This window comes from Mesocricetus auratus, unplaced genomic scaffold, assembly GCF_017639785.1.
Source record: "Mesocricetus auratus isolate SY011 unplaced genomic scaffold, BCM_Maur_2.0 Super-Scaffold_100676, whole genome shotgun sequence".
In the NCBI taxonomy this organism is placed as follows: domain Eukaryota; kingdom Metazoa; phylum Chordata; class Mammalia; order Rodentia; family Cricetidae; genus Mesocricetus; species Mesocricetus auratus.
In genome coordinates this window covers 22,782,166-22,789,567 of record NW_024429266.1, presented here as the reverse complement: position 1 = coordinate 22,789,567, position 7,402 = coordinate 22,782,166, and the positions used below count along the sequence as shown (strand labels likewise).

The window sequence follows — 7,402 nt, the reverse complement described above, 5'->3', positions numbered from 1 at the left end:
CTTGCCTAACCAGGATGATAGTCATGAACATGTAGTGCTATATACAGATTTACTCAGTCTGTGTCTCTTCCATCTGTCAATGGCTGATGAAGACTATTGTTATGGTCACATGTCTAAGAACCTAAAGAGTGTAAAAGCAGATCTAAACCATCATAGTGGAAGCAGTTCTTGAGTGCAACACAACAAAGAAAAATGTATAAAACTATAGTACATTTTTTCCATCAAACACTGACAATTTCCCTCCAGTCCTTCAAGCAGCATCTTAAAGTTATGTGGTGTTTGAGTGATTCACATATTTAATAAGTGACCCATCTAGCACTTTTATAAGCAATACCTCAATATTATCAAAATTATAAGATCAAACAATGAAGTGTGGCTGACTTACAAATGTCTGATTAAACTGCCCTTGAAGGGTTAACTTAGACTCTCATTGTGTAGTAAACAGCAAAGCAAACAGAACACAGGCCTCCTTTCTGAACTGTGGGGGGTAATACAATGACTGATCCAGCAAGCTATCTTCATCCAGTTTCCCCTGACAAAATGGCTAGACCCATCTTGTCTCAAGAAGTTCTTTCAGTGGCCCACACATATCCATGTACTTCTTACAAGTACCTATGTGCACCTCGTGTCTCTGAAGCAAAAGCAGAGCCCCACATGTAAACATTTCTGTTAATCAGATTGTATTCTTTTAGCTATGTCGGTTGCTGGCACTCCCTCTGAAGGAGGGTATGACTGGCAAAATGGATGTGTTCATTATTTGTTCTTTACACTAGTCTCAATACAGGGGCTGGCAGAACATGTGGCCACAGCTTATCTGGACCAGCTGTTGTAGCACCTCCAGGCACTCAAAGGATTGAAGGAGGTGATGGGAAGCTCCAGATCATCACCGCACTCCAGAGTCTTCATGGAGGCAGAGGCAGCATGGACTTCCCTTTGTCACTGCTCAGAAGGGTGCTCCTCTTGTTTGCTTGCCTCCTATATGAGAGTAACTGAGCAAAGTCAATTCAAAGCATATCACTGATGACTTCCAGTGCTGAACACCCCCCATATGAAACCTAAGCTTCATACATCGGGACCGTATCTATCTAGTCCTCTGAGAAGTACCTCCTATGTAGTGGGAGGGTCTATAATGCTTGAAATATTTAAGTCTGCTAAAAACATCTGAACCATGTATTTATGGAAAACTCCCTTGTTAATGACTAAGCCCTGGGCAAAACTTGTCTGTCATTTTTACATTTGCAGAGTTTTCCCCTCCATGGGTAAAATTTTATAGATCATAAATTCAAATGTTCTGAGACGTTTAGAAGTTATTTATTCTCACTGTCTCAACCAACCCTCTGGTGCTGATCTATTGACTCAACAGAGCTTAGTTGAAACTGGCACTAATCTCACTAATAATATTTTGTTCCAGGACCTATCTGCCAAGAACTTTAAACAGTGATGAGGTAAGCAGGAAAAGGCCAAATCCTGAACTTTGCCCTTGGATCTGGCTTCTACCAGGTTTTCTCTACTCTAGACTAAATCTCAGTTTTGTTGATTCTTGGGTCCACAATGACTCTGTCGTTAGAGAACCCTTGTGGTCTCAAGCATGTACAGTGTGAATACTTGAGACAAAACATCCACAAAGATGATCAAATCATATTGAAGGTCAAATCATATAGACTTTCTTTTTGTGTTTGGCTTTGTCTTTCTTGTTTCACTTACAGTAAGTGCAGTGACGAGGGCTTCCAGAAGACAGAAATTGCATGTTGAGTCTCAAATGATTCTCCCTCACTGGTGTGTCATCAGGTCATCAAAGTGGCCCAAGCTTCATTTGCATTCAACCATACAACTCAACTGGGGAAGCGCATGGTCTTCTTTAAGGGCTTTCTTGTCCTAGATCGTTCAAGATTCATTAGGAGGCATAGATTAAAGACTTCTGGAGGGAGTCCTGCCTCAAGCCCAATATAATTCTAGAATCTGTTACAGCATGGTGCCTAATAAGAGGAATTCCAAACGCTAACCAGGAATACCTGGGATAAAGAGGAAAATAAAAACATAAAGAAGAGTACTTGCTGGTGATTTATGGAAATAACACATCTGGGTGTCACAATCCCTTACATCCCATCATGAATCTTCCTTGTTTTATAGAAGAGGAAACTGAGACATGAACTGTAACCCTTTTCTGGGAAACAGTACAAGTTTGGAAGAAAGGGTCATGTTTTAATCATCCAAGAGGAGGAACTGCCATGCTGTGAAAACAAATTAAACTGGAAACATGCATACTAGTTAGAGCCTGTGGCTATGGTACATGGGGGGGAAGTGATGAACATTAAACTAAAAGCTTCTAGAACTTGCTCTTTATTGGATAGAAGAGATATTTTACATTATTTCCTGTGTGTACCCTTCCTGTCTCTCCCTCCTCCTGTATTTGTTCTTAATCAAGGATTTGAAATTTGAGAGTTTCCTGCTCAGTTGGAGAGTAACTTCACTTAATTTTTGTCTATTAAATTGAATGGAAATGTGAGTACATTTCTCTGCTCGGAGTTTATGCCCCATGTTTTATCAGACTGGAAGGGGTATTCTCTGATCTCTTCTCTCCCCTTCCTCTATTATGACACACACTGAAGGGGGCATCTGTTGCTTCCACTGGTGAAGTTCCCTTTGGTTTGGACCCACCTATTTCTATTCACAGTGCTTAAGTTCACACCGGGGGAAGATGTTAAACTGGTGACAAGCTGGTTGTAAGTTTACTGAAAAACTTTGTATGCTGTGTTTTCCTAAACAACTATTAATATAATGCTTGTGTTTCTGTGTGTGTGTCTGTCTGTCTGTATGTATGTGTGTCTGTCTTTCCCTGTCTCTCTCATGTCTCTCTATCTTGCTGGCTCTCTCTCTCCCTCTCTCTCTTGTTCTCTCGCTTTCTGGCCCCTCCCTCACTCCATCTCTATCTGTCCTAAAGATAAGAAGAGTTATTAATGCCCAAGATTCCAAAAGAAGTACCAGTAATGAAGAAAATAAATGAAAGGCTTTGTGCACCAGGCTGTGTTTTCCAGGGCAATACTTATCCCTGATTTGTTGCCTGGCCAGTGGTCAGCACAGGGAATGAATTAGTATCTCTTTTCCTCTGGTTCCTTATCTATAAAATGAAGACTAGGGATAGTTGTTTTTTAACCAGGATACTTCTATTCCCACTAGTGCTTTTTAGGATCATTATAGGATATATAAATAGAACATGGTGAGATTTCTATCATCTCATTTTGAATAAAATCAAAGCTCCTCTAGGAAACCCTGATAGCATGTCAACCATCATTAAAGTGAAAGAACAAAGATAAATGGCAGGAGTCTTTGATTCTGGGGCTTGTTAATCACTGTCTGTAACCATATTAACCCGAGGCAGAACTGACTCTCTGCATGTTTCAGAGGCCTGTTGGCCTCACCCAGATGTAATAAACAAAGTGCTTTTATCTCTGCTCTTGCAACTCAGTCAACTCTGTACTGAAGAAGGTAGCTTAGGGTAGAAAAAAGTGAAGTCTGGAAAGTTGGTCACCCAGGCTGACCCACTCATGTCAGTGAGTGACACAGGGGACAGCTGCTTTGTAGCTAATATGTTTTTTTTTCCCTAGGTAGGATTATTTCAAAGTCAGAGAGCAAGTTAGTGATGGAGTATGAGCATGATAAAATGTGCTTATTAATTGAAATCACATTCATTGGTCATGTACAGTAACTAACTCAGTAGAGTATAAAGACTAAGATCACAAACATGAATACGCGTAAGTTCCTGCCTACCTACTTACCAAGAGCAATAAAGCATTGGCAGTTCTGTGTAGGAACACTGTAAAAGACACCATGGAGTTACATTGAGAGGGTAATCACTTTATTAGAAAAGAAAAGTCAGAAAAAACTTAGTTGAAAAGTTATGTAAAGTTCAATCTAAGAGTATAGTTTGGAGGAAGTGAAAGGAAGTTGTAGAGCTCAAACCAACCTAGTGAAACCTTCATCTCAAAAAACAAAACAGGTCCTTTGTGATGGCTCAGTGGGCAAAATATTGGCTGCCAAGCCTAGCTACCTGAGTTCAATCCCCAAAACCCATATGGTGAAAGGAGACAAGCAATTTCCACATGTTGTCTTAGGACTTCCACACATATGCACACGGACACCCCACAAACACTAAATAAATAAAATTAATAAATACATATAGTGCATAAAATGGTTTATATATGTATATATATATATATATATATATATATTTATGTTTCTCTCTAATCATACTGTCCATAACTAGAGTCATGTTTTCATGTTTGGGTGATTTGAAAATGTTTTGAGGAAGTTACATGTAATTTGCTAGAATCTATTTGCCTGATATTAAATTTTAGTAGTTATTTATTACATATTAAACTATTCAAAATTAGCATAGATAACTAGTTAGAAATACGAATAGAATCTGTGACAGTTAGCCGGGTGTTGGTGGCACACGCCTTTAGTCCCAGCACTCGGGAGGCAGAGGCAGGCGGATCTCTGTGAGTTCGAGGCCAGCCTGGTCTACAGAGCGAGTTCCAGGACAGCCTCCAAAGCCACAGAGAATCCCTGTCTCGAAAAAACAAAAAACAAAAAAAAACAAAGAATCTGTGACAGTTAATCTTCATTGTCAATTTACCTGGCCTTGAAATCACTTAGGAGACACACCTTTGCGAATTTCTAGAGTAGTGTAACTGATAAGAGAAGACCCACACTGAATGTGGGCAACGCTATGCCAACACACTAGGGGCCTAGACTAGAGAAGAAAAAAAGAATGAGTACCAGCATTCATCAATTTGCTCTGACTGCAGAAGCAGTGTAAGCTACTGACTCAAGTCCCTGCTTCCAAACCTTCCTGCCACCATGGACTACATCCCTTCTTAACCTTAAGTTGCAGGCTGAAGTCAGACTTTCTTCCTTTAAGTTCCTTCTTATAAGGTGTTTTGTCTCAGTAAATGAGAAAAGTAATGAGTAGAATGCCCTAGCACAGGTCTGAAAGTGCTGGATGGAATTGTTACCCTAGCAAATACCTATGTAAAATTATCCAGATGGCTATCTAGAAACATATCTTGATAGGTCTTTCCAGTTTTGGAAAGTTTATCCTAGCATTGAATCTCAGAGAGGTCTACAGACAACACGAAGCTCACAGTAAATCCATGACAGATGAGTACGGTGGTTAACAGCCTCCCAGAACGAGGGGCTGCACTTCCTGCAGAAGAGAGTTGTTAGGAAGTGCTTTGCTGCTCAGCTTCACAAATGGCTCTTGTTTTCAACTGAAGCTCAACTTGAAAGCATAACATGAGTTGTTTATTTGAAGAAGCTAATGACGATAACTCACTACTGCAGAACACAGCATCTGTTTTAAGCTACCATCTATCAAGCACAAACAATGGATCGGATGGCATTTGAAGTGCTGTGCATATGTTGTCATAGTTAATCCTCACTGCAAGCCATTGAACTTGGTACTAGTAAAGCCGTTTTTTTATATATGTATAACCAGGTAAATTCCAACAGGAAAAGTGATATAGCTAACTTTCCATACGTTGTAAGTAATAAAACAAGCATTAATTTTGCATCCTCAACAAACTGTCCAGTAAACACCACCAGGCATGTCAGATGCAATGATGTAAAAGCTTTGGTTTCTGACTTCAGGCAGTATACAATCTGCTTGGGGAAATTGGATGCTAGTGAAAGTAAAGTGATGTTAATGCTGGGATGTTAGAAGCAATGTGGTAGCACGAATTTAGAAAAGGGGGTATCTAGAAAAGCTTGTTTATAAAGAGAAATTTTGTGAAACTTCTAAGGAAAATCATGTCTATAATTTAGGAAAAAACCAAATCTGTGGAAATGCTTTTTAATAGTGTGTGTGTGTGTGTGTGTGTGTGTGTGTGTGTGTGTGTGTGTGTGTGTGTGCGCGCGCCAAGGGATACTTGAGGAGGCCAGAAAAAGGCATTGGGATCTCTGGAATCGGAGCTACAGGTGGTTGCAGGTGTGGCCTAATTTGGGTGCTAAGAACCAAACTCAGGCCCTCTATAACATCATCTGTGCTTTACCACTGAGCAATCTCTACAGTCCCAATGCAAAAGTTCTTCAGTGAGTTGATGGGCAAATAGAGTTAGTGGTGTGTAAGGGGCTACAACAGAAGGTAAAACTTGAAATGAAACAGCAAGCTATCTCCTCCCCTTGAAAATGAAGCCTTGAAAAGCTTCAGAAATTCTGGTTTGGGGCCTTGGGAGACAGCACATCTGGTAAACTACTTGCTGTGCAAGCATGAAGAGCCGGGCTTGAGTCCCCACATCCCTGTAACAAAGCCAAGCAGTGTGACTTATCTGTATCCCAAAGCTGAGGAAGCACAGATAGGGGAAACCTGGCCAGCCCATCTAGTTAAATCAGTGAGCTCTGGGTTCAATAAGAATCCCTGTCTCAAAAAGCAAGTTCAAGACCAATTGAGAAAGACATCCAGTGTTCAACTTCTGGCCTCCTCATGTACATGCATCCATGTGACCACATCTACATATGCACATACATTCTGGTTGTATTTCAGAAATGTTTGTGTGAGAGTAATTCTTTTCCATTGATTGTGTTGTTGTAGCAAAGTATGTTCAGGAGAGCATCCTCAACAGTGCAATTTAAAATTTTATTTCTATGCTCTCCTCCCAAAACATAACCCCTACGCCCAAGCTCCATTTATCCAGATAATAAGGGAAGGCAAGGAGAAGGAAGTAAACCAAAGATTGATGGGCCCTTCTGGAAGGAGGGAGGTATTGGAGGAAGAGCTCAAGATGTTTGTCATAGAATCATCTTCTCCAACAAAAGAGCTGTCTTCATGAGGTACCACTGCCCTCATTATAAATGAGCTGTTACAAGGAAGGCTTTTCAGTTAATTAAGTTCTCTGAATGATTCTGTGGAGTGCTGAGTACTGTGATTCATTCTGAAACAAATTTCTAGTCTTTGTCTCACGGAGGATGACTGTCAACGAGTACGTTCAGCAGTGTACTCCAGCACCTCGCCCCCAGTGAGTCAACAACTTGAGGTGAGGACCAATTACCATCATCTTGTTTTTCCTCCAAGAACTTTCATTGCTTTATTTTCCCCTTGTTGCTAATGTCATTTTCCCCTGCTAATATTGTTTCATAACATCTTCCAGAAAAATAGGAAACCACTTGCCATCCTTGTCACTCGTCTCTCCAGGTCACACGGCTACTGTTGTAAGATAAACCTCAAGTGACTGTGAATAATGTACTTGATAAACCCTGTGTGTTAAGGGCTCGGGAGGACATTCCTGAGTGGTGGGGGGGGGGCAGGGACGGAGTTAGGATGTCATGGTGGAGCTGCTGCAGAGATGGGAACTGTTTACTCTCTCAAGTAATTTATGATAAAAAAAACTTGATACAGGCTTTGGGG

The 7,402-nt window shown here is 40.7% G+C and overlaps 1 pseudogene; it reads right to left on the bottom strand.

The window, feature by feature from the left end:
- Window positions 1–268: 268 nt before the first annotated feature.
- LOC101836355 overlaps window positions 269–7,402 on the bottom strand; it is a 40,375-nt pseudogene continuing 33,241 nt past the window's right edge.